At 43.3% G+C, this 25,341-nt stretch overlaps 1 protein-coding gene across 7 annotated transcripts in view; it reads left to right on the top strand.

The window, feature by feature from the left end:
* Positions 1-25,341, top strand: part of FHOD3 (formin homology 2 domain containing 3) — a gene marked incomplete at both ends in the record, with an annotated part of 492,573 nt that overhangs the window by 387,540 nt on the left and 79,692 nt on the right. The window lies entirely within an intron of this gene.

Raw genomic sequence — 25,341 nt, 5'->3', positions numbered from 1 at the left:
TAAGAATTATTGGTCTGGTTTAAGTTAAACTGATGGAGGATAAAATTAATCAAAGTGAGCAAAGAAACGTGGACCTCGTGAAAATAGAAGTTAAATATCGAAGAAGAAAAAAATAGACTATAGTAAAGATGATTGGCACATGGTGTGGGGCGGGTGTAGATGCCTGTGTGCAGTCAGACAGGCTCTCCCTGGAGAAAGTCCCTCTTGTCTTAGCTTATCTGGAGAGAAACAATGATACTGTACACTGCAGCCTTAGAGCATCAGCAGTTTTCCTGATGGCTCTGTGAATTGTGGGTCCGTTTTCTTTCACATTATCAGGGAGGATGGTTCTCGGCTACAGGCACCTAACACTGCGTGTTGACTAGCTCTGCAGCCAGAACTGTTTGGTTTAATTGAGTGTTATGGCTTGCAGCCTGATGTAGACTTAGCCAACTGAAGACAACAGAGACACTAAACTTTTAACTCTATGAGGGTTGACTAAATATGGCGTAAAGTCTAATTTAAACAAGGCAGGACTCCATGACCTCAGCAGAACTGGATGTAATGGAATAATCTTGTCTGTCCAATTCTTTGCTGGCTCGCTGAGCCTCAGGGCTCAATCTGCTTGAGCAGGCTGGTTGCACCCCAGCTTCCCATCACGTCCAGTCACTCCTGGTCCCTGAGCCATGGAAGATTGTCGCGGGCAGATGGCTCAGTCATAATGAGTAATGTCAGTCTTAAAATATTAAGGCTCTGAGAATCAGGAAAACAGACTGCTCTGTAACAGCAGTGTGCTTTTCAACTTTGTCTGATATCACTCCTCTATCTAAATTGTGGTATTTCCAGAGGCAATATAAAAAATATTCCCCTGCAAAGCTGTGGCTCAGGACTTAATCTTGGGACTTTTAACTCTAAGAGTTGTATCTGCAACACTTTACAGAATGGTTTTGTCCACACTGTGAAGTACAGAATGGCCCCAAGCTGAGAAGGAATTGTCAGTATCTGTAAATATTGTTTGTCCTCAAGATTTTTAATCTGCTTGATGTTTGTGGCAAAAAGACAGTTCCTCAAGCATTTTGTACAGTTATAGTCAAACTTGAGGCCATCCTATCCCATTAAAAAGACAATATTTTAAACTTCAGTAAGAACATAGAAAATACTTATTTTGTGTATACATAATATGCATTTGGGGAAAATAAAGTTATTTCAGTATGCTTTCAGAGAGATAAATAGCAAATGTCATTTTCCTTTACAGAGAAGGGATTAATAGAGACTAAGAAAATGTTTTGACTGAAATCACACCATAAGTGGTATCTGCATCAGGAAAAGGAATACTGGGCTTCAATTTAGACATAATTAAAAATTAATAAAATAGCATTGACGTTTGCTTTTTCCTTGGGGCGAGGGGGGAAGCAGTGGCTCTTGTAGAATCTAGAAGTGCTGCCCATCGTATGTTAACTCATTATCATCCAAATCAGTTGGAACCCGCAAAGTATTCTAACACCTTGTCCTAATACGTAACTGAATTATACAACCGGAAATTCTAAGGGTAGAAGAAGAAATGCTATAGAGGATGCTGTCAAAGAGAACTGCTGAAGCTTCCTCCTGATTTGGAGCCTTTGCCCTTACGACAGAAGCCTTTCTGTATATACGACAGAAAGGTTTTTCTCAGCCTGGTTTGTTATCATTCTTGAAAGCATTCTGCCAGCTCCCAATTGATAGTCTAAACTTTTCACCAGGTCCCATTTTCAAAGCTCAAAGTAATTTTTTGCTGATCCCTAATATTTAGAATATTCTAACAGCTGAAGGAAGAATACACAATATAATCACACATCCAGATGTTTGTCCTACACCAAACACCTGGCACATGGTCCAAACGTGCCAGGGCTTGACTCGCTTTTTCACTCTTTATCCTTGTGGAGTCGTATGCTAATGATTCATCTCACATTTTTTAGTGCTCAGTGCCTTCCTTCCAAATGCTGCTATTTAATACCTTGTGGTGCATCTCGGTAAGTAGGGGAAATGCTATTATCCGTGTTTTACTGAGGCTCAAATAGATGGAAGATGTGCTTCAGATCTTGTTGATGCCATGCTGAGAGTAAAACCACTGCTTTGACTTCCAACCAAGCCGTTTATCAGGGCATCATGGTGCCGTGACATTCGTGGTGGTGCTCCCCTGAATGCCACGCCATCCCCTTGCTGACCCTCTCCCCAGTATCTGTAAAAATTGTGATCTACATTTCAGAATTACATCTGTTAAAAAAAAAAAAAAAAGGGAAAGCAGGTATTTGTTCCTGAATTAGATATACCTCCGGGTTAAAGGTCACTTGGTGAGTGCTTACTTGGATTCTGGAGAACTTTTGATAGCAGAAGATATGGAAACATTAAAGCTTTCTTTACCTTTTCTCTTACAAAATATATTTACAAAGAGGGGAGGGCTAATGGTCAAATACCTGTAGCATTATGTGCCATCTAGCGAGATCTTTCAGCCCAAAACCTTCCCAGCTGTAACATTTGTGTAAATTATGCCACTGCTCCCACCATCAAGTCAGCGTGTGCTTGAATTATTTTTCACCTGGCCCTCTTGTGGTTCACACCAGGCGTTTGTCCCAGTGGTGCCTAAGCTTGGTGGTGATGGTCTGAATATTTTTCCTTTGTGTGAAACTATCAGGCCCAAGTGATGAACAAACATATACATGTCTTCTCATTTTCACTGTGCTCTAATTAACCGAGACAGTTAGCCCCCATTTTAGGTAAACATGGAAGGGCCTCACTCTTCATCCATTGCTTTAATTACCCTTTCCTTATTTTCACTGAGCCTGGTGGTATCCATCAGAATTTCTATAATAAGTTTACTTCCTATTATTTTAAGAAACTTATAGATGACTCTGGAAACAAGTTATTCTCACTAGTTAGAGAAAAAGGCACAGTGTTCTTATTGGGCTAGAGTTCTTCGATGTGACTCTTGAGGAGGTTATTCTGAGGATTAAAGATAATGATAATCTCTGGACCCACAGTGATGTCAATACAGCAAGGTAACCTATCGTGCCAGTGGGTGTCAGATCTAGGTAACCTATATTGTGGAAACAAAGTGGAGAAAACCAGTCATCTCAAAACAAGGTTGAAGATGGTCCCTGCAGGGTGTTCCAAGGTTGAACTGCCTTCTGTGGAAGCTAGAACTGTGTTCTTTCCAGGTTTCCTGGCTTGCATACCTGAGTCCCTCTTGAGGCTAAATGGAGAGAAATGACCATTCCCCAGTAAAAGAAAGCTGCTGCCGAGAGTTTACGAGGTGCTTTCACTCACTGATACAGCCATGAAAGCATACATCATGGCTAGATTATTTTTCTTACTTTTAGCTCAGTACTCTCTATTTTGCACACAGAAATAATGTTAGAGATGCATTTAAAATTTTTACCATACTCTATTAATTTTATGTCAAGGATAAATATGTTCAACAGTGATTTTTTTTCTACCTGTAATCAATTCCTAGATATTTCCAAATATCTCATTGTTTGGCCCTGAAGATATAAAATATGGCTTATATGGCCATGGCCTCTTCACCGGCACTCAGCAGGAGGCACTTACAGAAATTACGGACATGGTATACTAATATTTTCTCTCACAGATCCAAACGTTTAAAGTACTGGAAAATATGATAGTTCCTCTAGCTTCCTGATCTTCACACCTGGAAATAAAATACAGACATATAGTTATCAGTTTATTTAAATGAATAATCATTTTTCATCATTTTCATTTATCATCACGGCTGTTGTCATTGTTACCAGTCATTGACTGAGCATCTTTGTCGCCTTCATTGTGTAACATGTTTTCAGTTTCCTTCAGGTATAGAGACACTCTCCTAGGTTACCCAGTCCACATGGCAGAAATCAGAAACGTCTAGCATCCTATTTCCAAAGGGCACGGTAGCGATGGAATATTGTCAATCATCAGCCTAATGCGTGCTGGTCCCCTTGCATAAAGCTTTTGGACACCTCCAGTCTAGTATTTCATGAATTGGCAGGAAACTAGATTCCTTGTGGTTCTATGACTCAGGGCCGCCCCAGCTCCCCATAACTCACCTGACTGCTGCTACTTAATGCCATTTGGTCAGTGAGACAGAATCTCTTAGGAACTCAACCCAAGGCCAAGGCCCTGCCTGCAAAACCTGCCGTGGAACTTTTTTGAGAGCCTTCACGAATCATTGGGTTTTTCTGCTTGCCATTTCTCTGTCTCTAAGAAATGGAAAAAGGCAAAAACTTTCCCTTTTTTCCTGCTACAGAGAACGACAGTTGCCTACAATGTGTTTTCTTGTACCAAATTTTAAAACATTAAATAGTCTTGAGTTTTTTTAAAGCAAAGTATAAATCTTACCTGAAGTATACCTAAGTAAAGATAAGGAACAGAATGGCATTGGGCAAGTTTTTTTTAATTTTATTTTATATTTTTTTTATACAGCAGGGTGTTATTAGTCATCAATTTTATACACATCAGTGTATACATGTCAATCACAATTGCCCAATTCATACCACCACCACCCCCAACCCCCGCCGCTTTCCCCCCCTTGGTGTCCATACATTTGTCCTCTACATCTGTGTCTCAATTTCTGCCCTGCAGACTAGTTCATCTGTACCATTTTTCTAGGTTCCACATATATGCGTTAATATACGATATTTGTTTTTCTCTTTCTGACTTACTTCACTCTGTATGACAGTCTCTAGATCCATCCACGTCTCAACAAATGACCCAATTTCGTTCTTTTTTAAGGCTGAGTAATATTCCATTTTATATATATACCACATCTTCTTTATCCATTCATCTGTCATTGGGCATTAGGGTTGCTTCCATGACCTGGCTATTGTAAATAGTCCTGCAACGAACATTGGGTTGCATGTGCCTTTTTGAATTGTGGTTTTCTCTGGATATATGCCCAGTAGTGGGATTGCTGGATCATATGGTAATTCTATTTTTAGTTTTTTAAGGAACCGCCATACTGTTCTCCATAGTGGCTGTATCAGTTTACATTCCCACCAATAGTGCAAGAGGGTTCCCTTTTCTCCACACCCTCTCCAGCATTTGTTGTTTGTAGATTTTCTGATGAAGCCCATTCTAACTGGTGTGAGGTGATACCTCACGGTAGTTTTGATTTGCGTTTCTTTAATACTTAGTGACGTTGAGCAGCTTTTCATGTGCTTCTTGACCATCTGTATGTCTTCTTTGGAGAAATGTCTATTTAGGTCTTCTGCCCATTTTTGGATTGGGTTTTTTGTTTTTTTAATATTGAGCTTCATGAGCTGTTTATATATTTTGAAGATTAATCCTTTGTCCATTGATTCATTTGCAAATATTTTCTCCTATTCTGAGAATTGTCTTTTCATCTTGTTTATGGTTTCCTTTGCTGTGCAAAAGCTTTAAAGTTTCATTAGGTCCCATTTGTTTTTTTTGTTTTGTTTTGTTTTTTTATTTCCATTGCTCTAGGAGGTGGATCAAAAAAGATCTTGCTGTGATTTATGTCAAAGAGTGTTCTGCCTGTGTTTTTCCTCTAAGAGTTGTATAGTGTCCGGTCTTACATTTAGGTCTCTAATCCATTTTGAGTTTATTTTTGTGTATGGTGTTAGGGAGTGTTCTAATTTCATTCTTTTACATGTAGCTGTCCAGTTTTCCCAGCACCACTTATTGAAGAGACTGTCTTTTCTCCATTGTATATGCTTGACTCCTTTGTCATAGATTAGTTGACCAAAGGTGCGTGGGTTTACCTCTGGACTTTCTATCTGGTTCCATTGATGTATGTTTCTGTTTTTATGCCAGTACCATACTGTCTTGATTACTGTAGCTTTGTCATATAGTCTGAAGTCAGGGAGTCTGATTCCTCCAGCTCCGTTTTCTTCTTTCAAGACTGCTTTGGCTCTTCAGGGTCTTTTGTGTCTCCATACAAATTTTAAGATTTCTGGTTCTAGTTCTGTAAAAAAATGCCGTTGGAAATATGATAGGGATTGCATTGAATCTGTAGATTGCTTTGGGTAGTAGAGTCATTTTCACAATATTGATTCTTCCAATCCAAGAACATGGTATATGTCTCCATCTGTTGGTATCATCTTTAATTTTTTTCATCCATGTCTTATAGTTTTCTGCATACAGGTCTTTTGTCTCCTTGGAAGGTTTATTCCTAGGTATTTTATTTTTTTTGTTGCAATGATAAATGCGAGTGTTTCCTTAATTTCTCTTTCAGATTTTTCATCATTAGTGTATAGGAATGCAAGAGATTTCTGTGCATTAATTTTGTATCCTGCAGCTTTACCAGATTCATTGATTAGCTCTAGTAGTTTTCTGGTGGCATCTTTAGGATTCTCTATGTATAATATCATGTCATCTGCAAACAGTGACAGTTTTATTCCTTCTTTTCCAATTTGTATTCCCTTTATTGCTTTTTCTTCTCTGACTGCTGTGGCTAGGACTTCCAAAACTATGTTGAATAATAGTGGTGAGAGTGGACATCCTTGTCTTGTTCCTGATCTTAGAGGAAATACTTTCAGTCTTTCAGCATTGAGAATGATGTTTGCCGTGGGTTTGTCATATATGGCCTTTATTATGTTGAGGTAGGGTTCCCTCTATGCCCACTATATGGAGAGTTTTTATCATAAATGGGTGTTGAAATTCGTCAAAATTTTTCTGCATCTATTAAGGTGATCATATGGTTTTTCTTCTTTAATTTGTTAGTATGGTGTATCACATTGATTGATTTGCATATATTGAAGAATCCTTGCATCCCTGGGATAAATCCCACTTGATCATGGTGTATGATCCTTTTAATGTGTTGTTGGATTCTGTTTGCTAGTATTTTGTTGAGGATTTTTGCATCTATATTCATGAGTGATATTGGTCTGTAATTTTCTTTTTTTGTAGTATCTTTGTCTGGTTTTGGTGTCAGGGTGATGATGGCCTCATAGAATGAGTTTGGGAGTGTTCCTTCCTCCGCAGTTTTTTGGAAGAGTTTGAGAAGGATGGGTATTAGCTCTTCTCTAAATGTTTGACAGAATTCACCTGTGAAGCCATCTGGTCCTGGACTTTTGTTTGTTGGAAGATTTTTAATCACAGTTTCAATTTCATTACTTGTGATTGGTCTGTTCATATTTTCTATTTCTTTCTGGTTCAGTCTTGGAAGGTTATACCTTTCTAAGAATTTGTCCATTTCTTCCAGGTTGTCCATTTTATTGGCATAGGGTTGCTGGTAGTAGTCTCTTAGAATACTTTGTATTTCTGTGGTGTCTGTTTTAACTCCTCTTTTTTCATTTCTAATTTTATTGATTTGAGTCCTCTCCTTTTTTTTTTTTTTTTTTTGCGGTATGCGGGCCTCTCACTGTTGTGGCCTCTCCGGTTGTGGAGCACAGGCTCCGGACGCGCAGGCTCAGCGGCCATGGCTCACGGGACTAGCCGCTCGGCGGCATGTGGGTTCTTCCCAGACCGGGGCACGAACCCGTGTCCCCTGAGTCGGCAGGCGGACTCTCAACCACTGCGCCACCAGGGAAGCCCTCCCTCTTTTTCTTGATGTCTTGCTAATAGTTTATCAATTTTGTTTATCTTCTCAAAGAACCAGCTTTCAGTTTTATTGATCTTTGCTATTGTTTTCTTTGTTTCTATTTCATTTATTTCTGCTCTGATCTTTGTGATTTCTTTCCTTCTGCTGCTTTGGGTTTTGTTTGTTCTTTCTCTAGTTCCTTTAGGTATAAGGTTAGATTGTTTATTTGGGATTTTTCTTGTTTCTTGAGGTAGGCTTATATAGCTATAAACTACCCTCTTAGAACTGCTTTTGCTGCATCACATAGGTTTTGGGTTATCGTGTTTTCATTGTCTCTAGGTAATTTTTGATTTCCTCTTTGATTTCTTCAGTGATCTCTTGGTTATTTAGTCATGTAGTGTTACACCTCCATGTGTTTGTGTTTTTTACATTTTTTTCCCTTTAATTCATTTCTAATCTCATAGCATTGTGGGCATAAAACATGCTTGATAGGATATTAATTTTCTTAAATTTACTGAGGCTTGATTTGTGACCCAAGATGTGACCTATCCTGGAGAATGTTCCATGTGCACGTGAGAAGAAAGTATAATCTGCAGTTTTTGGGTGGAATATCCTATAGATATCAATTAAATCTATCTGGTCTACTGTGTCATTTAAAGCTTCTGTTTCCTTATTTAGTTTCATTTTGGATGATCTGTCCATTGGTGTAAGTGAGGTGTTAAAGTCCCCCACTATTATCGTGTTACCATCAATTTCCTCTTTTATAGCTGTTAGCGGTTGCCTTAGTATTGAGGTGCTCCTATTTTGGGTGCATATATATTCATAATTGTTATATCTTCTTCTTGGATTCATCCCTTGATCATTATGTAGTGTCCTTCTTTGTCTCTTGTAACATTCTTTATTTTAAAGTCTATTTTATCTGCTATGAGTATTGCTACTCCAGCTTTCTTTTGATTTCCATTTGCATGGAATATATTTTTCCATCCCCTCACTTTCAGTCTGTATGTGTCCCTAGGTGTGAATCGGATCTCCTGTAGACAGCATATATATGGGTCTTGTTTATGTATCCATTCAGTGAGCCTGTGTCTTTTGGTTAGAGCATTTAATCTATTCACGTTTAAGGTAATTATTTATATGTATGTTCCTGTGGCCATTTTCTTAATTATTTTGCATTTGTTTTTGTAGGTCCTTATCTTTTTTTTAAACATCTTTATTGGAGTATAATTCCTTTACAATGGTGTGTTAGTTTCTGCTTTATAACAAAGTAGAATCAGTTATACATATACATATGTTCCCATATCTCTTCTCTCTTGCATCTCCCTCCCTCCCACCCTCCCTGTCCCACCCCTCTACATGGTCACAAAGCACCGAGCTGATCTCCCTGTGCTATGCGGCTGCTTCCCACTGGCTATCTATTTTACATTTTGTAGTGTATATATGTCCATGCCACTCTCTCACTTTGTCACAGCTTACCCTTCCCCCTCCCCATATTCTTAAGTCCATTCTCTAGTAGGTCTGTGTCTTTATTCCTGTCTTACCCCTAGGTTCTTTATGACATTTTCTTTCTTAGATTGCATATATATGTGTTAGCATACGGTATTTGTTTTTCTCTTTCTGACTTACTTCACTCTGTATGACAGACTCTAGGTCCATCCACCTCACTACAAATAACTCAATTTCGTTTCTTTTTATGGCTGAGTAATATTCCATTGTATATATGTGCCACATCTTCTTTATCCATTCATCCAATGATGGACACTTAGGTTGTTTCCATCTCCTGGCTATTGTAAATAGAGCTGCAGTGAACATTTTGGTACATGACTCTTTTTGAATTATGGATTTCTCACGGTATATGCCCAGTGGTGGGATTGCTGGGTCATATGGTAGTTCTATTTTTACTTTTTTAAGGAACCTCCATACTGTTCTCCATAGTGGCTGTACCAATTCACATTTCCAAAAGCAGTGCAAGAGTGTTCCCTTTTCTCCACACCCTCTCCAGCATTTATTGTTTCTAGATTTTCTGACTATGGCCATTCTGACTGGTATGAGATGATATCTCATTGTAGTTTTGATTTGCATTTCTCTAATGATTAATGATGTTGAGCATTCTTTCATGTGTTTGTTGGCAATCTGTATATCTTCTTTGGAGAAATGTCCATTTAGGTCGTCTGCCCATTTTTGGATTAGGTTGTTTGTTTTTTTGTTATTGAGCTGCATGAGCTGCTTGTAAATTTTGGAGATTAATCCTTGGTCAGTTGCTTCATTTGCAAATATTTTCTCCCATTCTGAGGATTGTCTTTTGGTCTTGTTTATTGTTTCCTTGGCTGTGCAAAAGCTTTGAAGTTTCATTAGGTCCCATTTGTTTATTTTTGTTTTTATTTCCATTTCTCTAGGAGGTGGGTCAAAAAGGATCTTGCTGTGATTTATGTAATAGAGTGTTCTGCCTATGTTTTCCTCTAAGAGTTTGATAGTTTACAGCCTTACATTTAGGTCTTTAATCCATTCTGAGCTTATTTTTGTGTATAGTGTTAGGGAGTGTTCTAATCTCATACTTTTACATGTACCTGTCCAGTTTTCCCAGCACCACTTTTTTTTTTTTTTTTTTGCAGTATGCGGGCCTCTCACTGTTGTGGCCTCTCCCGTTGGGGAGCACAGGCTCTGGATGCGCAGGCTCAGTGGCCATGGCTCACGGGTCCAGCCGCTCTGTGGCATGTGGGATCTTCCCAAACTGAGGCATGAACCCATGTCTCCTGTATTGGCAGGTGGACTCTCAACCACTGCGCCAACACCACTTATTGAAGAGGCTGTCCTTTCTCCATTGTACATTCCTGCCTCATTTATCAACGATAAGGTGACCATATGTGTGTGGGTTTATCTTTGGGCTTTCTATCCTGTTCCATTGATCTATCTTTCTGTTTTTGTGCCAGTACCGTAGTGTCTTGATTACTGTAGCTTTGTAGTATAGTCTGAAGTCAGGGAGTCTGATTCCTCATGCTCCGTTTTTCATTCTCAAGATTGCTTTGGCTATTTGGGGTCTTTTATGTTTCCATACAAATTGAGAAATTTTTTGTTCTAGTTCTGTGAAAAATGCCAGTGGTAGTTTGATAGGGATTGCATTGAATCTGTACATTGCTTTGTGTAGTAGAGTCATTTTCACAATGTTGATTCTTCTAATCCAAGAACATGGCATATCTCTCCATCTATTTGTATCATCTTTAATTTCTTTCATCAGTGTCTTATAATTTTCTGCATACAGGTCTTTTGTCTCCGTAGGTAGCTTTATTCCTAGATATTTTATTCTTTTTGTTGCATTAGTAAATGTGAGTGTTTCCTTGATTTCACTTTCAGATTTTTCATCATTAGTGGTAGGAATGCCAGAGATTTCTGTTATTAGTTTTGTATCCTGCTACTTTACCAAATTCATTGATTACCTCTAGTAGTTTTCTGGTAGCATCTTTAGGATTCTCTATGTACAGTATCATGTAATCTGCAAACAGTGACAGCTTTACTTCTTCTTTTCCAGTTTGGATCCTTTTTTTTCCCTTTTCTTCTAGGCCCTTGTTAAATGTTTCTTGCATTTTGTCTATTCTGTTTCCAAGATTTTGGATCATCTTTACTATCATTATTCTGAATTCTTTTTCAGGTAGACTGCCTATTTCCTCTTCATTTTTTAGGTCTGGTGGGTTTTTATCTTGCTCCTTCATCTGCTGTGTGTTTTTCTGTCTTCTCATTTTGCTTATCTTACTGTGTTTGAGGTCTCCTTTTTGCACGCTGCAGGTTTGTAGTTCCCATGGTTTTTGGTGTCTGTCCCCAGTGGCTTGTGGGTTGTGTAGGCTTCCTGATGGAGGGGACTAGTGCCTGTGTTCTGGTGGATGAGGCTGGATCTTGTCTTTCTGGTGGGCAGGTCCACGTCTGGTGGTGTGTTTTGGGGTGTCTGTGGCCTTATTATGATTTTAGGCAGCCTCTCTGCTAATGGATGGGGCTGTGTTCCTGTCTTGCTAGTTGTTTGGCATAGGGTGTCCAGCACTGTAGTTTGCTGGTCGTTGAGTGAAGCTGGGTGTTGGTGTTGAGATGGAGATCTCTGGGAGATTTTCGCCGTTTGATATTACGTGGAGCTGGGAGGTCTCTTGTGGACCAGTGTCCTGAAGTTGTCCTCTCCCACCTCAGAGGCACAGCACTGACTCCTGGCTGCAGCACCAAGAGCCTTTCATCCACATGGCTCAGAATAAAAGGGAGAAATAAATAAATAAGTAAAAGGGAGAAAATGTAGAAAGAAAGAAGGAGGATAAAAGAAAATAAAATAAAGTAAGATAAAATAAAGTTATTAAAATAAAAAATAATTATTAAGAAAAAAATTTTTAAAAAGTAAAAACATAAAATGGATGGATAGAACCCTAGGACAAATGGTGAAAGCAAAAGTATACAGACAAAATCTCACACAGAAGCATACACATACACACTCACAAAAAGAGGAAAAGGGAAAAAAAAATAAAAATCTTGCTCTCAAAGTCCACCTCCTCAATTTCAGATTTTTTGTTGTCTATTCATGTATTCCACCGATGCAGGATACATCAAGTTGATTGTAGAGATTTAATCCGCTGCTTCTGAGGCTGCTGGGAGAGATTTCCCTTTCTCTTCTTTGTTCTCACAGCTCCCAGGGCTCAGCTTTGGATTTGGCCCCGCCTCTGCGTGTAGGTTGCCAGAGGGTGTCTGTTCTTCGCTCAGACAGGACGGGGTTAAAGGAGCAGCTGCTTCGGGGGCTCTGGCTCACTCAGGCCGGGGGGAGGGAGGGGCACGATGAGGGGCGAGCCTGCGGCGGCAGAGGCCAGCAGGACGTTGCACCAGCCTGAGGCGCGCCGCGCATTCTCCCAGGGAAGTTGTCCCTGGATCCCGGGACCCTGGCAGTGGCGGGCTGCACAGGCTCCCTGGAAGGGAGGTGTGGATAGTGACCTGTGGTCGCACACAGGCTTCTTGGTGGCGGCAGCAGCAGCCTTAGCATCTTACGCCTTTCTCTGGGGTCCGCGCTTTTAGCTGCGGCTTGCGCCCATCTCTGGAGCTCCTTTAAGCCGCGCCCTTAATCCCTTGTCCTCGCGCACCAGGAAACAAAGAGGGAAGAAAAAGTCTGTTGCCTCTTCAGCAGGTCCAGACTTTTCCCCGGACTCCCTCCCGGCTAGCCGTGGTGCACTAACCCCCTGCAGGCTGTGTTCATGCTGCCAACCCCAGTCCTCTCCCGGCGCTCCCACTGAAGTCCGAGCCTCAGCTCCCAGCCCCGCCCACCCCGGCGGGTGAGCAGACAAGCCTCTTGGGCTGGTGAGTGCCGGTCGGCACTGATCCTCTGTGCGGGAATCTCTCCGCTTTGCCCTCTGCACCCCTGTTGCTGTGTTCTCCTCCACGGCTCCGAAGCTTCCCCCCTCCGCCACCCGCAGTCTCCAACCACGAAGGGGCTTCCTAGTGTGTGGAAACCTTTCCTCCTTCACGGCTCCCTCCCACTGCTGCAGGTCCCATCCCTATTCTTTTGTCTCTGTTGTTTCTTTTTTCTTTTGCCCTACCCAGGTACATGGGGAGTTTCTTGCCTTTTGGGAGGTCTGAGGTCTTCTGCCAGCGTTCAGTAGGTGTTCTTTAGGGTTGTTCCACGTGTAGATGTATTTGTGATGTATCTGTGGGGAGGAAGGTGATCATGTCTTACTCTTCCGCCATCTTCTGAATCTCCCTTCTATCCTGCATTCTTGAGCCCACTTTCTGTGTATGTCCTTTCCTTCTCTTGTGTTTCCCACTTAGAGAAGTTCCTTTAGCATTTGTTGTGGAGCTGGTTTGGTGGTGCTGAATTCTCCTCACTTTTGCTTGTCTGTAAAGCTTTTGATTTCTCTGTCAAATCTGAATGAGATCCTTGCCGGATAGAGTAATCTTGGTTTTAGGTTCTTCCCTTTCATCACTTGAAGTATATCATGCCACTCCCTTCTGGCTTGTAGAGTTTCTGCTGAGAAATCAGCTGTTAACCTTATGGGAGTTCTCTTGTATGTTATTTGTCGTTTTTCCCTTGCTGCTTTCAGTAAGTTTTCTTTGTCTTTAATTTTTGCCAATTTAATTACTATGTGTCTTGGTGTGTTTCTCCTTGGGTTTATCCTGTATGGGACTCGTTTCGCTTCCTGGACTTGGGTGGCTATTTCCTTTCTCCTGTTAGGGAAGTTTTCAACTATAATCTCTGTAAATATTTTCTCTGGTCCTTTCTCTCTCTCTTCTCCTTCTGGGACCCCTATAATGCGAATGTTGTTGCGTTTAATGTTGTCCCAGAGGTCTCTTAGGCTGTCTTTATTTCTTTTCATTCTTTTTTCTTTATTCTGTTCTGCAGCAGTGAATTCCACTATTCTGTCGTCCAGGTCACTTATCCTTTCTTCGGCCTCAGTTATTCTGCTATTGATTCCTTCTAGTGTAGTTTTCATTTCAGTTATTGTATTGTTCATCTCTGTTTGTTTGTTTTTTAATTCTTCTAGGTCTTTGTAAAACATTTCTTGCATCTTCTTGATCTTTGCCTCCATTGTTTTTCTGAGGTCCTGGATCATCTTCACTATCATTATTCTGAATTGTTTTTCTGGAAGGGTGCCTATCTCCACTTCATTTAGTTGTTTTTCTGGGGTTTTATCTTGTTCCTTCATCTGGTACATAGCCCTATGCCTTTTCATCTTGTCTGTCTTTCTGTGAATGTGGTTTTTGTTCCACAGGCTGCAGGACTGTAGTTCTTCTTATTGGGAAAGTTTTTAAAGAAGGATATTATATGATAAGCATGATAATTTCATAGATGGCAAATAGGCATCAAAATCTGTGAAAGATCCGAGACTTTACCCTACTTATAAGCTAGTAAATTAGACTGCTTTTGTCTCATGGATGTTGGCAGAAGACACGAAACTCCTGGGTCAGAAACAAAGGACTTTATTACTCATAGCAATAGTAGTAGCCAAAATACCAGCATTTTGCCATTTCTCCAATCCCCAGTTTCCACAAGGTGATGTGAATAAGCCCAAGTGATACCTGCACACACACTGAATGGAACCCTGAGTTTAAGGACCTCAAATCTTATATTGGGCAGTAAGCATGTCTTCCCTTTGTCCCAGAGGGAAACATGATCTTGATCACAGTGTGCAATAAACCAGGCAGTGGCTAGCTCCAGAGGGAGACTCTTTCTCTGTCTTTCAAGGCTATTTGCTGTGCACACATCCTTAGATAGTCCAGAACAAAGGCTTTCAATGCATCAGCTTGTAAGACCCCAGAAACATGATAGACCCATGGAGAATTATTTCCAAGTTTTGGGTTATAATGGTTTTCAACCAACTTTTACAATCAGATTTTCATCCTAAGATCTGTTTAATGTAAACAAAAAATTCAAGTTTTAAACAGCCATTACCTTGTTTGTTCTTATTTGACAAAAAGAAAGAGCATCAGGAGCTGTAAAGCCCAGTCCGGAGCAGGCACTGTCTGCATCTGGAGGTGCTACTGGGGAATCTGCAAGGACATCAGTGCCTTTCATCCCAGGTAAAAGCCTTGGGTAAATGCTTCCAGGTATAGTCAGAAGGCCCTCCACAGGTAGGGACAGTGAACATTCTTAAGTCAGTGTGGTACTTCACATTTCCAGAGTCAGTGACTGAGAGCTCGGAAATAGCAAAGAAGAATAACTCTCAGGTTTCTTCTAGCATCTTTATCTGTGCTCAAACTATACTCCGCCATCTCCACCACTCCTCTTTTCCCCCCAGCACCTCTGCCTCCCCCACACCCCTGTCTTTCCCCCACCCACTCCCATAAAGCATTTGTACAGAATGATACAACGCCGGCAGTGTGGCAAGATAATCAGACATTGGTTTTCCAGTCCTTAAAAGTGTGCTTTTTCAAGAGAATTCCTGGGTTCAGTGAATCTTCAGAGCTTTCCAAAGCTGTAATGTCTTCTGAAGAAGCTGCCTCCACCAGGTACTTTGGGAAGTTCCAGTAGCTTTTTGTTGACTTTCTAGATCCAGCAGCTCTGTATCCTTGTGTATCTTCTAGATAATCTCTAGACTCAACATGTTATTGGGCTTTCATGTCTTCTACTTCTGTCATCATTGTTTTCTCATCATTTTGTCTCAACCTTTCTCAGCATCTTGTTTCAGTCTTCTTACTGACTCTTCTTCTAGCTGCCCCCTAAGTGTCAGATTTTTCCAATATTCCTTCCCCAGCAACCCCCTATCTTCATGCCACACCCTCTGGCTGCACCTCCACATCCCCATCTGTGAATTTGTAACTACCTACCAAGTGCTGAAAACCGCCAGGTCTGCATCTCCATCCGTGGCCTTCTTGAGCTCAGGACACATGTATCCAGTCTCCTTAGGCATCGCCATCTGAATGCTCCTTAGACACTTCAGACTTACCAAGTGCCATTCGGGGGCTTTTCGATGGGAGATGTCACTCATCTCTCACCCATAAAACCCTTAACCTTCTCATACCTCCTAGTCCTCATCTGGTTAAGACCATCTCTCCTGGCCTAGTTATTTAAATTGGAAGCAGACATGTAACTTTGCCTCCCCCCTCAATGCTCACCCCTACATCAAATCAATCATCAAATGTTTATGTGCTCCTTTCTCTCAAATCAGCCCCTCCCATGCCTCCCCATTGTCAATGCCTTAGTCCCAATCTTAACCATATGTCATCTGGACCATTTCAGTAGCTTCTACTATATCTCACCTCTTCCAGGTTCTTCTTACAGCCCAGCCAAAAAAAAGAATCATGTCTATATCTTGTTTTTAAAATCCTCTAGTGGCTCTCCATCATCTACAGTGTGAAGGTAAGATCTTGCATGGCACTCAAGACTCTTGGTTATCCAGTCCTACAGCCAGTCTCTTACCACCATAACCACCTGTACATGTTACTGTCCATCAGGACCAAACCACCCTCAGTCATGGAAAAGTGCTCTATTCTCTCAGGCATGCTTCTGTACTTGAGTGCCTTCACCCATGGGGTGCCCACTGGACTTTTATCCATCTAGTTGAAGCATCTTCTCTAAAGCCTCTTTGAGCCCTCTCTCGTGTTTTCCTTACATCTTGTGCATGCCTGGGATATAGGACTTATTTCACGGTATACACAACAAGTGGTTCTCTCTCCTTTGTGTGCTTCTCAGAGGAGGGCTAGTGCCTGTACTCACCTTTGTTATCTTCCAGTGCTTGAAGCAGACTAAGCCTTCAGGAAATGTTTTATGAGCTAATAAATGAAAAAAAGTAAGCAAGTACATTAATCTACAGAGATAGCTGTTTCCCCTGTTAGATCTAACTCTAAAAGAGGGAGAAAATTCAGAGGACGACTCTTGACAAATTGACAATTAAGATATTCCTTCAACTACCTTTAAAAATACTCCTTATTTTAAGTGAACTTTTCTCCATTTCTTTGTGAATAAATTTGCTAACAAGTGCAAATAAACTGAATTACTGGCTAAGTGGAAAGCCACATCCATTAGTGACTAGATGTAAGTGAGGAAGGGTCAACTTTTAGGGATGAGAATTTAAAAGTGGGATTTCTAGTCATACCCCAATTGCAGGCCAGCTGGCTCTGCTTAGGCTTGGCCAGACTCTACTGGCAGGAAGAGCTAACATTTTCTTTAGATATTAATTGTTTTGATCTTATAATGTCTCTTGGATATTACCTAAGAGGCCACTTTAGCCTGAAAAATATTTTAGGGAAGATATTTTTTCACATCTGACTTCCTTGTGCCTAGCACAAGGCCTGACGCCTGGGAGGTCTCAGTAAGTATTTATAGGATGAATGAGTGTTGCTACTAATCACATAGAACGTCTCATTAAGAGTAGCTACATCCTGGTAAGCCTGAATTAGCAAAAACCCTCAAGTTTGATCACTTTTTTGCTAGCTGTTATTATTCAGGACCATCCATTTTAATGCTAGTGTATCTCTTCCACAATAGCAGTTTGGGTTTTGATGTCACTGCTGTTTCTGTCTGGGACTTGACAGGAGCTAGGGGTGCTGTTGAAATGCATTGCCGGTTTGGAATTAGACAGTGTCTTCACCCTTGAGGAAGGGCTTGTCTTTCTATTTGCTCTTGTAAGGAAATGGGCATGTCATTAACCCAGGAGCTTCCCCAGCCCTACTGGGAATGGAAGGATGAATGCATATTGGAGTCTATCCTTGTTTGACACTGAACCAAGACAAGGCCTATCTATCTGACTTTAGAAGAAGAATTTAAATAAGCTCAAAGGAAGTCTTTATAACCGTGGGTTGATGTTTGGGGTGATATGGTTTGAGTTCAAGGTAACAGCAGAGCAGTAAATGATATGGTCATCTTAAATTGCTTTTCATTTTCTGTTTCTAGTGTGAAATAGAATCTATATATTAATCAATATTACAGTAATTGGACCTGAAACTGGCTTCTTCTTTTTTTGTCCTATATGATATTACAGTAGAGTTATATCATATACATGTTTAACCAAGTGAATTTAATCAGGAGCATAATCTGACGGGCAAAAGGGGGGAGTGAAAATTACAATTTAAATAGTGCTTGTAATCCTGCTTAACATACAACTCAGATGTGTGTCCCCAGGTGAACACAACATGAGGGCCATGGATCTGTTTTGTTCTTGAGCCATTCCTGACTCTCATGTGCCTCTTGTCATTTGAACAACTTGCTGCACCCAGTGTGATTTAAGAGTTTAAGAACCTGTATTTGGAGATAACATGGCCCGTGACTATAAGCCCAGGGCTTCTTACACCGTTGCACTGAAACTCAGTGAAAACCTGGATTGTCAGAACTCTGAGGGTGGGTGTGGGATCCTACAAGGTGGCATCTTCCAGAAGGACTTTTGAAGGTAATCTTGACCATATATGGTTTTTATCTTAAGAGGTGGCTTAGGCCCGAACCTGTTTGGAAGGTCTAGCTCTAATTTTGAGGACAAAGCTGGGCTTAATTTTAAAGGCATACAAATTCATTAGACCCATGAATCAGTATTTTGCAGGTAGTGTCTTTTGGGAAAGCTGAAGTAGGCTGAATTTGTGCCCATCCTAATGAAACTATTCCTGTAGAGCAATGATTCTCAACCAGGAGTGATTTTTTGCTCCCAGGGGACATTTGGTAGCATCTGAAGACAGTTTTCGTTTCGTTTCACAACTGGGGAGGAAGTGGTATTGGCCTCCAGTGGGTGGAAGCGAGGAGTGCTGCTAAATATCCCATAATGCACAGGATAATAGGATACAGTGCCACCCACAACAAAGACTTATCTGACCCCAAATATCCAAAGTACTGAGTCTGAGAAATCCTGCTCTAGAGTGAATCTGAGTGAACAGCTTTGCAAGAATTGGCCCAACACCAAAAGCAAAATCTAAAGAATTTTCAAAGTTGTGAGCTTCATCTCATGGGACCTTTTTCACATTTATATGATTAAACCACAAGTTTAAAGTCGATGGTGTTAGTTATTAGCTCTGAACGGGGGAGGTCCCTGGAATCTACACAGTTTGGAGCAACTATTATAGAACTGGCTGGCCCAGCCCTCAGTTTCATAAGACCTGCCAGAAAGCCAAGTCCTGGCAAAGTCATCGAGACACCATCACAGACTGAAATCAATTGAAGCCACCCAAAGACTTATTAAGTTCAGATCTTTCTACCAGCAATTTATCTCTTCAAAGAAAAATTGCATGACAGGAGATTCCAGTTGGACACTCTGGACTCAGCTGTCAGGGACATTGATGAAAGCAGAGCTGGAACATTTGTGCCCACTTTTTGTTTTGTGTTGTTTTGTTCTTTCAGGAATGATTATATACTTGTCCTTTGCGGCTTAAGTCACCCACCGCACAGTGTAACATCATGATTAACAGCCCAGGCTTTTCTATCAGGCCAATCCAAGTTCAAATCCCAGCTCTGCTCATCAGCAAGGTTCTGTTGGAAGTAGATGACGCATGCTCAGAGGGTGCCCGCAGGCAGGCAGTGAAGGGACGGTTTGCAGAGGTGCGGAGAGGGTCGCGGGACCATCAGAGGGCAGGGAAGCACCCAGAGACTAGCAGCAGTGGGAAAGTGCCAACACTGTTTCTGCCTCCAGGCCTGGAAAAACTTAGTGAACAGCTAGGACTTGGTAAGAGCTGTAGCCTTGGGAGGGAGCCCTGGGGACAGAAAAGCTGGCCTGGCACCTTCTGCCAAAGTGGCCCCCCATAAATACGCCAGCCTCTCCTTCCTCCTAGCTTTGCAGTTACCTCCAGGGGCCGACCCGTCTGAAAGTGAGAGGGAACGCAAACTCTGCAGAGACCAGCCTCCCAGGGCACAAAGCAGCACAAAGAATGGGTCTAGAAGAGCAGGCCGAGAGTGTTCAGTATGCTGTGTAGCCCTGGACAAGTTACTTAACCTCTCCGAACATCATTCCTCATTTCTCACATGGGAACATTAATCTTCATATTGTTGGCATGAGAATTAAATAGGGTGACGTGTCTATAGTTCCTAGGACGGCACCAGTGTGTTGAAGGCACTCTATAGACGGTAGCATTTATTTTTACTTCACTTAAGGCCAAACGGGGCCTGATGTCGAGTAAGATTTTGCGGATCAGATGAGAAGTTGGTGCTGGGCTTTTAAAGGGACAAAGAACCAGCTAGTCTGAGTCAATGTCTGCCCCGGCTGACTTGGAGCAGGGGATGAGCTGAAGTCCTCAAGGCCTGCTCTTTCCTCTTCTCACCCCAGTGTTGTGATCTGCATGAGGGACGTCCCAGTCATCAGACGGGGCACGCTTTTTTATTCTCTCAACAAACACACTTAGGTTTTTCCTCTTTCACTGTGGTTCTCACATTAATGGGCTCCTACCCTGGTTCCCCAACCTCTCTCTCCTGTAATGTCTATTTCCTTTGGATAAAGAATTCCCTTTAGTGGCCGTGTTCAGGTTATGGGTCCTTCCCCACAGGCTGGCAGCAGCCAGGTTCCTTGTTACTTCCTTCTGAATATGCCATGGACCTCTTCCTTCCTGTTATACCACATTCCATGAGTTATCCCTTACCATATCCTTTTATACAGTTTAATTTTTTTTTTCTTCTCCCTTATACTCCCCCACCTCCAACCTTAAAATTTAGTTTAAAGTTCTCTGAATCAGGTCAGTGCAGGTTCTGGCCAAATACATTTTTCTGGCCTTTGCTAAGTATGTTCTCTCAATGCCAAGATCCCATCAGTCTGCTCTCTCAGGCTGTGGTCCAGCAAGACAGATCCCAGTTTTGGACGCCTTCTATGTTGCCAGGCATTTCTTGCCATGTCCTCATTTCACTTCCAAGCTCGCACCCACCATGGGGAGAAAGGCTGTTGGGCACCTGGGCCTGGGCCTTCGCTGTTCCCTCCCAGCCTCAGCTTTCTGAGGGTGGTAAGAGACCCCTCCCCACAGAGGGGTCTGAGGGTTTAGTAGAGAGTTGGTGCGCAGGGCTCAGGAACAGCGCCCCAAAGGGGGCCACAGGCCTGCAGCACCCCTGCTCTCCTCGAATGCAAACACACTGCTTCCTCCAGGGGATCCTGGGATGGAAAACTTCTTCCCACTGTCCAGAATCTCTGTCACTTGCCCATGTGTTCTTCCACTGATGCCATTTATTCATCTTCTTCTTCTCTTGAGCCCCCCTGACTGGCATTCACCTCTTCCTCCTCAGTCTCTTTGCGGGGTTTGCTTCCCGAATGCTCACCCAACACTGACTAAGAGCCTCCTCTGAAGCTACAGGCCCACCTCAGCTGTCCCAGCCAGAAGTGTGGTTTGCCTGTGATTTGGGTGTAGTCAGGGGTCCTCTCAGACAAAGTGAAATGTGGCCTGTCTCTCCGTGAAGCAGCCTTCACTGCCCTCCGTGTAAAGCCCCAGGTCCTTAACTCACCTGATGAGGCCCGTTGCCCCAGCCACTGCCGCCGGACAGCTTTCATTCCTCCTGCCCACCCTGTGCTCCCGGCTGCATGTGCTCTTTCCTTCTGCCCAGAACATTTGTGTCCAGTTTTCCCTCTTAAACTCCTTTTCATCCTTGGAGACTCTGCTTAAATGTCCTTTTGGCACAGAGACTCATGACCCGTCCTAGGCTTTGCAAAAACCCTTGCCAGACCTTCCCAGGGCAACATGAATTTGCTCTTAGAATATCCATCATGTTTATAAATGTTTTTTATTGTGTCTGGTGGGAGCTGAGGGGCTGGGATTTCCCTGTGTCCGTCGGTGTTAGGGTTTGCCCACCTTTGCCGTGCTGAGGCCATGGGTGACATGTAGGATCTCTTAGCATCCCTGTAACCTCCGTAACAACAAGAGCCGGGTCTGTCTTGTGTGTCCATGTGCCTCTCACCACTGGTACTGTTGTTGGGTATCAGTGAGAAGTTGTGAGCAATTTTCATCCCTTGGTATTGACAAATATCTTAGCTCCCTTGAGGACTTTTCCTGCAGACTTTCACGGTCCCTCCTATTTCCAGGGGACTCGGCAAGGGTAGATGATACTTTTTCAAACCAGGCCTGCTGAGAGGGCAGCTGGTGTGGCTTAGGGCAATGACTCTGAAGGAATGGTTGTGCGTATGTGGACGGGACTGCTGGTGACCGAGGTCCTGATGAAAGAGAATAGGAAGGCGGGCAGAAATGTTCGTGAATTCAGTGTGTAGTCTCACAGTGTTTCCTAAGTGTCCATGAGAACTTTGTGAGAAGATGCCGGCCCCAAGACCACACTGGGGGCCCTTGGATGTGAGAGGAAGGCAGAGTCTCGGTCCCCAGAGAACTTGTGCCTTGTCAGTCCTGTGTTTGATTAATACAGCTCGAGGAGGGCTCAGCCGTGGGTCCTTTCCAGGGACTCCCTGCCACTTGGTACCCAGGGCCCTCACTTGGGTGCCTGACCGCATACCACCGTGACCCCCATTGATAGGATTTTATGTCCCGTGTCACTAGCCAAGGGGTGAGCCCTCTGAAAGCAGGGGTGTGTGTTGTGCCCTTGACACATGTGTCGCCTGGTGTATTGAGTGCGGAGGGTGTCAGGAATGAGCGGCCACACGTGTTTGCTCTCTCTCAGCTCCATTCTCCATCTTTGGTGGCTTGGCTTGACTTGAATGTGTGTGAGTTTTATTTAATTTGTTCATCATTAGAACAGCTTCACACACCGCAGATGTGCAGTGAGGCCTTGCGGACACTGAGCCTGCATTCTGGTTGAGAGGTAGTTTTGGAGATGATTTCCTCCGCAGCAGTGATGAAAGAGAGAAACTACCCCAGCGGCTCTAGAGCACATTTAAATGTCTGACTCCAGGAAGTAAGGCTGGAACGTAGGGGGTTGGAATTACACTATTTATTCCCAAGAATGTGTGGCTTTCTAGAGCTTGCATGTCCATTGCCTCACTTGTTCCTGCAACTGCTGGCTGATCGGGGGCCAGAGTCACTGCTGAAGTGGAAGGAAACATGCATGTAGGCTGGAGTCAAAACAGCCATCGAATCGTGGATGCTTCCTGCTTTGTCTGCCAGTCTCCTGGGGATGATGAGTAGACTCAGGCTGATGGCAACCAACTGCACCCATCTCCCCGTCAGTGGTAAAGCCCCACAGAGGCACCCTTGCCAGTTTTGCCATATGCTCACCAATTAAAACTTCAATGCACGCCACATGCTAGGCTGTTGGAAACACATTCTCGTTTTGATGTGGCTATTCTGAAGTAAATGTGTGCAAGAACATATGCTTTCTGTCAACCAAACGATGACACTGCTGTTGCTAAAACTATGCTTTTGCCGTGCTAGTAAAACGATGGGGCTCTGTTTCTCTTTGCTAAATGCTCTATTATCAAATGAAAAAGGAATACCATAAAAAGTCCTTCAGCACCAAAGGGAATTTTTCTCAAAGGTTTTTTCACTCTTTCCCTGTACCCAGCCTGGTTTTTGCTTTTAAGGAAGAATGCCTGGGACTCCCCTGGTGGCGCAGTGGTTAAGAATCTGCCTGCCAATGCAGGGGACACGGGTTTGAGCCCTGGTCCGGGAAGATCCCACATGCCGCGGAGCAACTAAGCCCGTGTGCCACGACTACTGAGCCCGTGTGCCACAACTACTGAAGGCCACACGCCTAGAGCCTGAGCTCCACAACAAGAGAAGCCACCGCATCGAGAAGCCCGCGCACCACAACGAAGAGTAGCCCCTGCTCACCGCAACTAGAGGAAGCCCATGCGCGGCAACGAAGACCCAGCGCAGCCTAAATAAATAAATGAAGGAAGGAAAGAAGGAAGGAAGGATGAATGCCTGACACACCCATCTTGAGCACACGGGTTCACAGTCGTGTGCCCTTCGATTTCCTCCTGCTACTGCCAGCCAGTGCATCTCAGCCTGGAAACTTTGCTCTCTTATCACCAGTTCCAAAACCATCCCTCTTGGGGACACCCAGCAAGGACACCCAGCAGACAGCAGAGGGCCTTTGCCTTTGCCGTCCTCATTTCCCCCATTCTCCCCAGGAAGCAGGTGCATGTACTAGGCTGGAGTCCCCAGCAGAAGACGTATAATGTGTCATCAAGCCCGGGCGGGCAGAAGTCCCTCTGTCCTCTACACCCAGTTCCTACCTGAAGGGCACGGGTGCAGTTCCCACGGAGGAGGATTTCTTCCGTGTGGAGGTTGGAAGTTACCCAGGATATAAGGAGAGGCTGGCATTTCATTCTCTTCACTGCCTCCCTCTCTCGCCCCACAATTCCATACTCATTCTCTGAGGAAGGCAGCCTGAGAGCAGGTGAGGGGCGGGGGTTCTGGACCCAGTGAGTCCTGGCATAATGACTTCTTGCTGGGACGCTGAGGGCAGGTGGGCCCCCTGCCCAGTGAGGCCTGGCCTGCTGGGAGACCTGCTCTGGGCACCCCATTGCCAGCCATCCCTGCTCACCTGAGCTGGCAGGATATCTCCACAGAGAGAGAGAGCCCTCTGATCCGCCTGTTCTCATAGGGTCAGGGCAGGCCCCTTACATGCACCAATCCTGCCTGAATCTCTATTGCTTCGAGCAGTATGTACGTAGGGCTGGAGCACATGCTCTTGGTGGCACTGCCAGGATTCCAGCAATGTGGCTCTGCTAAGCCATGAGGGTCAGACCCTCAGGAGTGACTCATCCTCCTCTGGCCTTCACAGATGACTTTTTTTTTTTTTAATTCCCAATCATTTTGCTACCCATTCACAGCTCACACCTGAGAGGGTTGCTCAGCAAAAACATGCCTACGGCAGACTGTGCCATTTCCCTCCTTCCTAGGGGACACCCACGGAGACTGAGCAGCAGGTTTACAAAGAGTTCTGTGCCCGTGAGTACTTCTTCTAAGTAACTTTCAAGTGTATGGAATAACTTCACGTTATGAGCAAACGTAATTCAAGCAAAGGGCGATGGACCTCACTGGTTTAGCCACTGATAGAACATCAGGCTGCTCTTTGCTTATCAGCTTGATTCACCATGGACTTTTCTCCTCTTTCCCTGAAGAGGCAAAAGGATCATGTATTAGTTTGCTATTGCTGTGTAACAAGTTACCACAAACATAGCTGTTCAAAACAGCACCCATTTATATTATCTCACAGTTTCCATAGGTCAGAAGCCCAGCATGGCTAACTGGGTTCTCAGCCGGGGGTATCACAGGCCACAGTCAAGGTTGTGGCTGGCTGGGCTCTTATCGGGAGGCCCTGGCAAGAGTCCACCTCCAGGTTCATTCGGGTCGTTGGCAGAATTCAGTTTCTTGTGCCTGCAGGACCGAGGTCCCTGCTCCTCGCTGGCTGTCGGCCAGGAGTGATTCTCAGCTTCTAGAGGCCACCACGTTCCTCATCACATGGCCCCCTCCATCTTTAAAACCAGCACTGATGTGTCAAATACTTTTTTAAAAAATAAATTTATTTATTTTAGTTATCTTTGGCTGCATTGGGTCTTCGT

Source organism: Leucopleurus acutus (assembly GCF_964270905.1).
Source record: "Leucopleurus acutus genome assembly, chromosome: 13".
In the NCBI taxonomy this organism is placed as follows: domain Eukaryota; kingdom Metazoa; phylum Chordata; class Mammalia; order Artiodactyla; family Delphinidae; genus Leucopleurus; species Leucopleurus acutus.
The sequence above is the reverse complement of the archived record's forward strand: the minus strand, read 5'-3'. Positions and strand labels throughout refer to the sequence as shown.